The following is a 10,781-nucleotide window of genomic DNA, read 5'->3' as shown; positions in this document are numbered from 1 at the left end:
CCTGCCTAATTTTGTTTAAATAATTATTGCACACTTTCTGTAAATACTAGAAACTTCATTTCACTTCTCAAATATCACTGTGTTTGTCTGCTATATGATATATTTAACTGAAATTGCCTATCCAAACAACCAATGATTTATAAAGGAAAATCTTGGAAATCATCACAGGTGCCTAAACTTGACCTGACATACCACTGTAGAAGACGCCTATGTGAAGCCAAGCTATGGGCAAGAAGCCCCATCAAAGTCCCAGTGTTGAAATAAACCACATATGCTGAAGAGGTTACAGTTTGCCAATGTACACATTGACTGGCCTAAAGAGAAAGAGTGCAACATTTTGTGGACTGATGAAAGCAAGATTGTTCTTTTTGGGTTTAGGGGACACTGCCAGTTTGTCAGATGACCCCCAAAAACTGCCACAGTACACTGTGAAAACAGTAAAGCATGGTGGAGCAAGCATCATGATATGGGGATGTTTCTCATACTATGGTGTCAGGCCTATTTATCACATACCAGTGACGATGGATAAGTTTAAAGTTTTCAGAACACTTGAAGAGGTCTTGTTGTCTTATGCTGAAGAGGAAATGCTGTTGAAATGTGTGTTTCAATGAGTCAATGACCTCAAACATGCCAGCAAGTGAGCATTATCTTAGTTCCAGACCAACAAGATTAACATTATGGTCTGGCCAGCCCAATCCTGGGGACCTTAACCCAATACAAAACTTGTGGGGTGATATCAAAAATGCTGTTTGTGAGGCAAAACCAAAAAATTCAGAGGAATTGTAGAATGCTGTCCAGTAGTCCTGGGCTGGAATATCAGTTCTCAGGTGCCAGATGTTGGTCGAGTCCATGCAACATAGATGTGAAGCAGTTCTCAGAAACAGTGGTTATACAACAAAATATTAGTTCAGTGAGTCACAAGAAAGATAAATCTTCAAGCATTTTCCAGTATACAGTGGTCCCTCACTATAACGTGGTTCACCTTTCGCGACCTCGCTGTTTCGCGGATTTTTTTTAGTCCAATTTTGCATGCTTTTTTTTACAGTGCATTGTGTTCCGTGGCCTCATCAAGCAGCCAATCGCGACACCGTGAAGGGAGAGCACACGCATTATGTTCTGCGTGTCTGTTTATAAAAATCTTCTCGCCCAGAAGAAAAAAGAGCACCAACAAATACCCATAACTGTGTTCTACACTCAGAAAAAGACACCTGCAGCGAGGCGTGAGTCAGCGGAAAAAGACGAGACAGCGCAGCGGCGCCAGCACGAAGAGGCGCGATCAGAGGAACTGTGAAATACTGGTCAGTCACTATTAATAATTTCTTATGTGTCCAACCTCGTAGGTTGATCGTTAAAATTAAATTTGTTAGTTCTAAAAGCCATCATAATTATTTATAGGAAAACGTTCTATTTTTATTTCTCAAACAAATGTTTGGGCCTGAAAACAGGTTGGTCTTATTTTTCTACTCAGGTTTGAACTTTGAGAGTGTTTACACACGAGAGAAAAGTGAGAAAATGTTCATGCCTGATTGAGAAAAGTGTATAAAGTGTGTAGTGAGGGGTTTTACAGCTTTAAAACGTCTATAATAATTGTAAAAAAATAACGCTGGCCACTTCGCGGATTTTGCCTATCGCGGGCTATTTTTAGAACGTAACTCCCGCGATAAACGAGGGACAGTAAATGTTAGTTTGTAAAAAAATACAGACACTGCTATTTTTTTTTAACAATCTAATATTCCTTTTTCTTCACTTTCTGTAAAGAAATAACAAATTTGATAAATTTGTCTTCATGTTTTGATTTGGAATAGAATGTGCAGTGTTCCCAGTGCATTTGTGTGTATGAAAATAAAAGCTGTTATAAGGATTTTAAGCTTTGCTCACTTTTTTTTAAAAACACACTGCTGTTATTTTGAACAAAATTGTGCTTATGAAAGAAAGATAACAGAACAATCTCACAACTGCATGTGTAGCATCTTCTTTTTGTATTATTGTTTGTTAATTAGGTAAACAGTATAAATGAGGGACACACATCTTCATTCATTCATTCTTTTATTTTCTCTATCGATTTAATGCAGTTAAGGGTGATTGGGGAGCTGGAGCCTGTCCCAGGGGTCATGAGGCAAGAGGCAGGGTACACCCTGGACAGGTCGCCAGTCTATCACATGGCACATCTACATTTAGTATGTTTGATATTTTTTACTTTCTTTTGTGTACTGTAAGGCTTCTCAGTATTGTTCATTAACCAACACATTATCGCTTCAGTTGGTTGATGTCGATTACTGTATGTGGTCCAGTGATGTAAAATGAAGAATAAGCAAAAACACTGAATAGATTTCCCCGTACAGAAGTATACAAAATGATGATTATTGTGTTGTATTTATTCATTTTGGAAGCCTAATTGGAATAGTGACACAATGTAAAAGCATCCATGTATTAAAATCTGTCGGCCTCTTCTGCTGTTTAACTGTGAGAGTGTCTTGGTTGTCTTCCCCATTCTTTGGATGGTCTGGACAGCTTTGCTTTTTCAGGTAGTTGTGAGCAACTGATGACACAATAATGGCTATACAGCATTTTCATGGTTTAAAACTGTTATGTAAATTGGCCCTGAAAGCATTTCTCTCACACAATAACTTTTACCAGTTTTACAGAAGGTCTGAACACTAAGTCCTTTGCATATCCACTGTTACCAATCCTTGTTTCCAAAAGTGAAAATAATTCCAGTACTCAGGCATTTGTCATTCTAAAATGATCCTGAAAACTAATGTTATGTTTCTTGCTGTTAATCCATGGGACTGCCAGTAACAAAAAACTTGTGGATTATCTTAAATCTGCCTCCCTGGAGGTATAATCAAAACTCGTATTAACACAAATCACCCATAACACCGTGGCCACTGATAGGTGAAGTGAATAACATTGATTATCTTGTTATAATGGCACCTGTCAGTGGGTGGGATATGTTAGGTACCACATTAGCATTTCATCCTTGAAGATAATGTGTTGAAAGCAGAAAAAAATCTGAATGCATAAACATTTGAGTGGCTTTGACAAGGGCCAAATTGTGGTGGCTAGACAACTGGGTGAAAGAATACTCAAAACTGCAGCTCTTGTGGGATAGTACCAGTCTAGTAATGGTCAATACCTACCAAAAGTAGTTGAAAACCAGTGATTTGTTAACAGGGTCATGGGTGTCCAAAGTGCATGTAGAGAGGCAAGGCTGGACCATGTGATCCTAACCAACAGAAGAGCTACTGTAGCTCAAACCACTGAAAAGTTTCATGTTGGTTCTCATACAAAGGTGCCAGAACACACAGTGGTAAAAGGGGGTCTTCACATTGTTAGGTGGGTGATCAGTGTACTTCTGGACAAATGCTAACCATCTTTGGAAGCAGATCATTTTAAACTACACTGAACAAAATATAAACGCAACACACTTGTTTTTGCTCCCATTTTTCATGAGCTGAACTCAAAGATCTAAAACATTTTCTATATACACATAAGACCTATTTCTCTCTTAATCAATCCCACTTCACAGTTGTGGCATATCAAGATGCTGATTAGGTGTGCCTTAGGCTGGTCACAATAAAAGGCCACTCTAAAATGTTCAGTTTTATCACACAGCACAATGCCACACATGTTGCAAGTTTTGAGGGAGCGTAAAATTGGCATGCTGACTGTGGGAATGTCCACCAGAGCTGTTGCACGTGAATTGAATGTTAATTTCTCAACCATAAGCTGTGTCCAAAGGCGTTTCAGAGAATTTGGCAGTACATCCAACCAGCCTCACCCCCGCAGACCATGTGTGACCACACCAGCCCAGAACCTACACATTCAACACGTTCACCTCCAAGATTGCCTGAAACCAGCCACCCGGACAGCTGCTGCAACACTCTCGGTTTGCAGAACCAAATAATTTCTGCACAAACTGTCAGAAACCATCTCAGAGAAGCTCAACTGCATGCTTGTCATCTCATCAGGGTCTTGACTTGACTGCAGTTTGCTGTCATTATTGACTTGAGTGGGCAAATAATCACATTCAGTGGCATCTGGCTGCTGATCAACTTTGCAAAGGAGATGTGTTGCACTGCATGAGGCAAATGGTGGTCACACCAGATACTGACACTGATACTGGTTTTCTGAGCCTCCCCAGTCCCCCCCCCCCCCCCCCCCCCCCACCCATAAAGCAAAACTGAACACTTCAGAGTGGCCTTTTGTTGTGGCCAGCCTAAGGCACACCTGTGCAATAATCATGCTGTCTAATCAGCATCTTGATATGCCACACCTGTGAGGTGGGATGGATTATCTCGGCAAAGGAGTGCTCACTAACACAGATTTAGACCGATTTCTGAACAATATTTGAGAAAAATATGTCTTTTGTGTATATAGAAAAAGTTTTAGATCTTTGACTTCAGCCCATGAAAAATGGGAGCAAAAACAAGTGTTGCATTTATATTTTTGTTCAGTGTAGATTAAGTCAAATCTAGTACTGTTCTGATTCATGAACTGGCAAGTGAAATGCACTACTTCTGTTATAAGTGGCTACTTGTGTCCTTGGATAAATTCATATGCACTGTCCCACTCTACTCTGGTGTAAATGGGTACTAGCCATAATTAGGAATAAACAGCGATAGACTGGCATCCCAAGGAGGGGAGGTAATGGATTCTCATTTTCAAGCCAGGATCTGCAAGGATTACTACCAGATAAATAAGCCTCAAGACCTGGAAAGCATTTCTGTCTTGGTGATCCAAGCCTTAATCCCTTTAGACAGATCCACCCCATGTGTCACTAACAGTATTCACCCGACTTCCCGTCATTTTTGCTTTTTTCCATTACATCATGTAACTTAAATTTATTTATTTTTACTTTACATAAAACAGCCCAATTTGGTGAAGTGAAATAAAAAAAGGAGTTTCTAAAATTCTTAAAAATAAGAAACAGAAAAGTGGTGCATGCATGTGTATTACTCCCCCTCCCCCCACAGTCATTGCATTGTGGAGTAGAGGTGGGCGATACCGGGAATTTTGGTATTGATCCGATACCAAGTAATCCTGTACCTAGTACAGGCCCAGTATTGCCGATATCGATACCAATACTGATATGTCTTCATATTTAAGCTTCATAGATCCAAAGGATCCAAAAGACCTAGGATAGAATTCAATTCAATTCAATTCAATTTGTTTTTATATAGCGCCAAATCACAACAAACAGTTGCCCCAAGGCGCTTTATATTGTAAGGCAAGGCCATACAATAATTATGTAAAACCCCAACGGTCAAAACGACCCCCTGTGAGCAAGCACTTGGCTACAGTGGGAAGGAAAAACTCCCTTTTAACAGGAAGAAACCTCCAGCAGAACCAGGCTCAGGGAGGGGCAGTCTTCTGCTGGGACTGGTTGGGGCTGAGGGAGAGAACCAGGAAAAAGACATGCTGTGGAGGGGAGCAGAGATCGATCACTAATGATTAAATGCAGAGTGGTGCATACAGAGCAAAAAGAGAAAGAAACAGTGCATCATGGGAACCCCCCAGCAGTCTACGTTTATAGCAGCATAACTAAGGGATGGTTCAGGGTCACCCGATCCAGCCCTAACTATAAGCTTTAGCAAAAAGGAAAGTTTTAAGCCTAATCTTAAAAGTAGAGAGGGTGTCTGTCTCCCTGATCTGAATTGGGAGCTGGTTCCACAGGAGAGGAGCCTGAAAGCTGAAGGCTCGGCCTCCCATTCTACTCTTACAAACCCTAGGAACTACAAGTAAGCCTGCAGTCTGAGAGCGAAGCGCTCTATTGGGGTGATATGGTACTACGAGGTCCCTAAGATAAGATGGGACCTGATTATTCAAAACCTTATAAGTAAGAAGAAGAATTTTAAATTCTATTCTAGAATTAACAGGAAGCCAATGAAGAGAGGCCAATATGGGTGAGATATGCTCTCTCCTTCTAGTCCCCGTCAGTACTCTAGCTGCAGCATTTTGAATTAACTGAAGGCTTTTTAGGGAACTTTTAGGACAACCTGATAATAATGAATTACAATAGTCCAGCCTAGAGGAAATAAATGCATGAATTAGTTTTTCAGCATCACTCTGAGACAAGACCTTTCTGATTTTAGAGATATTGCGTAAATGCAAAAAAGCAGTCCTACATATTTGTTTAATATGCGCTTTGAATGACATATCCTGATCAAAAATGACTCCAAGATTTCTCACAGTATTACTAGAGGCCAGGGCAATGCCATCCAGAGTAAGGATCTGGTTAGACACCATGTTTCTAAGATTTGTGGGGCCAAGTACAATAACTTCAGTTTTATCTGAGTTTAAAAGCAGGAAATTAGAGGTCATCCATGTCTTTATGTCTGTAAGACAATCCTGCAGTTTAACTAATTGGTGTGTGTCCTCTGGCTTCATGGATAGATAAAGCTGGGTATCATCTGCATAACAATGAAAATTTAAGCAATACCGTCTAATAATACTACCTAAGGGAAGCATGTATAAAGTGAATAAAATTGGTCCTAGCACAGAACCTTGTGGAACTCCATAATTAACCCTAGTCTGTGAAGAAGATTCCCCATGTACATGAACAAATTGTAATCTATTAGACAAATATGATTCAAACCACCGCAGCGCAGTGCCTTTAATACCTATGACATGCTCTAATCTCTGTAATAAAATTTTATGGTCAACAGTATCAAAAGCAGCACTGAGGTCTAACAGAACAGGCACAGAGATGAGTCCACTGTCCGAGGCCATAAGAAGATCATTTGTAACCTTCACTAATGCTGTTTCTGTACTATGATGAATTCTAAAACCTGACTGAAACTCTTCAAATAGACCATTCCTCTGCAGATGATCAGTTAGCTGTTTTACAACTACCCTTTCAAGAATTTTTGAGAGAAAAGGAAGGTTGGAGATTGGCCTATAATTAGCTAAGATAGCTGGGTCAAGTGATGGCTTTTTAAGTAATGGTTTAATTACTGCCACCTTAAAAGCCTGTGGTACATAGCCAACTAACAAAGATAGATTGATCATATTTAAGATCGAAGCATTAAATAATGGTAGGGCTTCCTTGAGCAGCCTGGTAGGAATGGGGTCTAACAAACATGTTGATGGTTTGGATGAAGTAACTAATGAAAATAACTCAGACAGAACAATCGGAGAGAATGAGTCTAACCAAATACCGGCATCACTGAAAGCAGCCAAAGATAACGATATGTCTTTGGGATGGTTATGAGTAATTTTTTCTCTAATAGTTAAAATTTTGTTAGCAAAGAAAGTCATGAAGTCATTACTAATTAAAGTTAATGGAATACTCAGCTCAATAGAGCTCTGACTCTTTGTCAGCCTGGCTACAGTGCTGTAAAGAAACCTGGGGTTCTTATTTTCTTCAATTAGTGATGAGTAGAAAGATGTCCTAGCTTTACGGAGGGCTTTTTTATAGAGCAACAGACTCTTTTTCCAGGCTAAGTGAAGATCTTCTAAATTAGTGAGACGCCATTTCCTCTCCAACTTACGGGTTATCTGCTTTAAGCTACGAGTTTGTGAGTTATACCACGGAGTCAGGCACTTCTGATTTAAAGCTCTCTTTTTCAGAGGAGCTACAGCATCCAAAGTTGTCTTCAATGAGGATGTAAAACTATTGACGAGATACTCTATCTCACTTACAGAGTTTAGGTAGCTACTCTGCACTGTGTTGGTATATGGCAGTAGTGGCCAACCCGCGGCTCACGAGCCGCATGCGGCTCTTTGCCTGGTGTCATGCGGCTCTTACGTTCATGTCCAAGTTTGTGTTTGTGTGTGTATTTATGTGCGTGTTCGCTTCGCTTAAGTTCAATACGGTAATTTTGTTGAATGTGCTTCACTTGGGTTCATTACGGTATTTCGAGATCATGGCAAATGCGCAGGTGCAAAAGAAAAATTGCAAGAAGAAGAAGAAGGTCAGGGGGTCGATCTTCTGTCAGATCTCAAAATGGCAGGGAAAAAATGTACTGCAAAAAGAAAATATGAAGATGAAAACAGGACGTTTCTAACAGAGTGGGAGAATTTATATTTTTTCGTCGAACGTAATGGCAAGCCATTCTGCCTTATATGTCAGTCGTCATTGGTGCATTTCAAGGCTTCAAATCTTCAGCGTCACTTCAGCTCACTCCACGCTAACATTGACCAGGAATTTCCAAAAGGGACTGAACTTCGCAAGCACAAGCTGACCACTTTGAAAAGTCAGGCAGAAAAGCAGGTACAGGTTTTCAAAAAATTTACGAAGCAGTCAGAGACAGTAACACTTGCATCGTATAAACTGGCTTGGAACATTGCACGGGCTAAAAAGCCATACAACGAAGGGGAGTTCGTTAAAAAATGCATAATTGACGCTGTTGAAATCTTGTCTCCTGAAAACGACAAACTAAAACGCATGGCATCAGACCTCCAACTGTCCCGCCACACTGTTGAACACAGAATATCAGACATTAACACAGTTATTGAATCACAGTTGCACTCTGACCTTCAAGCATGCGAGTATTTCAGTGTCGCATTGGATGAGAGTTGTGACATACAAGACAAGCCTCAGTTGGCAATATTTGCACGCTTTGTGTCAAAGGAATGTGTGATCAAAGAAGAACTCCTGGATATTGTGCCACTGAAAGAACGAACCCGTGGCATAGATGTGAAAGAAACAATGATGGCTACATTTGAGAAAGCAAAACTGCCTCTACAGAAGCTAACCGCAATAGCCACGGATGGCGCACCATCCATGATCGGATCTGTAAACGGGCTCGTGGGGCTGTGCAAAGCCGACGAAACATTTCCCGACTTTTGGAATTTCCACTGCATCATCCATAGGGAGCAACTTGTGTCTAAATCGTTGAATTTAGACAACATCATGAAACCTGTGATGGAAATCGTCAACTACATCCGTACACATGCTCTTAATCACAGGCAATTCAAGAATTTCATCGCTGAGCTGGACGAAGAGCTTCCAGGTGACCTGCCACTACACTGCACCGTGAGGTGGCTGTCAAGGGGAAAGGTACTCTCTCACTTCTTTGAACTTTTGGATGCTGTGAAACTCTTCATGGAAGAGAAGAACAAGGACTATCCCCAGCTCTCGGACGCCAAATGGATTTTGGATTTGGCCTTTTTGGTCGACATGTTGGGCCACTTGGATAGACTGAACCTTACCCTGCAGGGTAAAATGAAAGTTCTGCCTGATCTGGTGCAAAGTGTGTTTGCGTTTGTCATCAAACTGAAGCTGTTCAAGGCGCATATTCAAAAGGGAGATTTAACGCATTTCTCCACTCTGCTAAAAGTTAGCGGGCAAGTCACCAGTGCCACCCTGAATAAGCAAGGAGCCAGATATGCATCTCTGGTTGAAAACCTGCACGAAACCTTTGTGATCCGGTTTCTGCGATCTACAACTGAAAAGGCCACAGATCACGTACCTCGTCGACCCATTTAATGCGGATACGGACTGTTTGAAAGCCCCTTTAGTCGCAGATGAGGCAGCCGCTGAGTTGGAGATGATTGATCTCGCTGAGGAGGACCAACTGAAACCTGCTTTAAGGGAAGGGACCACTGAGTTCTGGAAAAGTGTGTCAATGGAAAAATACCCCAATGTCAAAAGGGCTGCACTTAAAATACTGTCAATGTTTGGCTCAACGTACGTCTGTGAGTCTGTGTTTTCTACCATGAAATATGTCAAATCAAAACACCGCTCTGTTATGACTGACACCCATGTGAAAGAATTGCTTCGAGTGGCAACAACGGAGTACGAGCCAGATTTGAGGAGGATTGTTCAAGGGAAGGAATGCCAGAAGTCCCACTAAGCAACATGCATAGTAAGTGCACACTATATTGATTATTGAAAAATGACTGGCCTGTGGTCTTGGTACTGTAGTAAATATGTCATTATCATGTTGGTTTGGGGCATTTGTTATTTGTTATCATGTTGGAGTGACATCAATCTGGCTGAGCCTGTGTGTGTGTGTGTGAGAGAGAGAGAGTGAGGGAGAGGAAGAGATGGTTGGGGGGGTGTGCCGATGTGTATGATGTTGCTGGCCTGTCGTCTTACTATTGTAGGGGTATTTACAATTAATCTGACTGAGCAGAGGTGTGTGTGTGTGTGTGTGTTTGTGTGCCCATGTTCATGTGCCCGTGTGCTGAAGTGGCTCTTTGCTGTAACCCAGTAAGAAATGTGGCTCTTGGTCTCCGACTGGTTGGCCACCCCTGGTATATGGCATTAGAGAACATAAAGAAGGAATCATATCCTTAAACCTAGTTACAGCGCTTTCTGAAAGACTTCTAGTGTAATGAAACTTATTCCCCACTGCTGGGTAGTCCATCAGAGTAAATGTAAATGTTATTAAGAAATGATCAGACAGCAGGGAGTTTTCAGGGAATACTGTTAAGTCTTCTATTTCCATACCATAAGTCAGAACAAGATCTAAGATATGATTAAAGTGGTGGGTGGACTCATTTACTTTTTGAGCAAAGCCAATAGAGTCTAATAATAGATTAAATGCAGTGTTGAGGCTGTCATTCTCAGCATCTGTGTGGATGTTAAAATCGCCCACTATAATTATCTTATCTGAGCTAAGCACTAAGTCAGACAAAAGGTCTGAAAATTCACAGAGAAACTCACAGTAACGACCAGGTGGACGATAGATAATAACAAATAAAACTGGTTTTTTGGACTTCCAATTTGGATGGACAAGACTAAGAGTCAAGCTTTCAAATGAATTAAAGCTCTGTCTGGGTTTTTGATTAATTAATAAGCTGGAATGGAAGATTGCTGCTAATCCTCCGCC

At 41.0% G+C, this 10,781-nt stretch overlaps 2 long non-coding RNA genes across 2 annotated transcripts; one reads left to right on the top strand and one right to left on the bottom strand.

Annotated features, from left to right (window-relative positions):
• Positions 1–737: 737 nt before the first annotated feature.
• Positions 738–9,817, top strand: LOC117510399. Its single transcript, XR_004560714.1, has 3 exons — positions 738–751; positions 4,356–4,363; positions 9,495–9,817. It is a non-coding gene; the product is annotated as an uncharacterized LOC117510399 (long non-coding RNA).
• Positions 8,036–9,742, bottom strand: LOC117510397. The gene is made up of 3 exons (XR_004560713.1): positions 9,616–9,742; positions 9,548–9,549; positions 8,036–8,297 (listed from the first exon to the last, which is right to left on the bottom strand). It is a non-coding gene; the product is annotated as an uncharacterized LOC117510397 (long non-coding RNA).
• Positions 9,818–10,781: the final 964 nt, after the last annotated feature.

Source organism: Thalassophryne amazonica, chromosome 5, assembly GCF_902500255.1.
Source record: "Thalassophryne amazonica chromosome 5, fThaAma1.1, whole genome shotgun sequence".
In the NCBI taxonomy this organism is placed as follows: domain Eukaryota; kingdom Metazoa; phylum Chordata; class Actinopteri; order Batrachoidiformes; family Batrachoididae; genus Thalassophryne; species Thalassophryne amazonica.
This window is presented reverse-complemented; position numbering and strand designations above follow the sequence as displayed.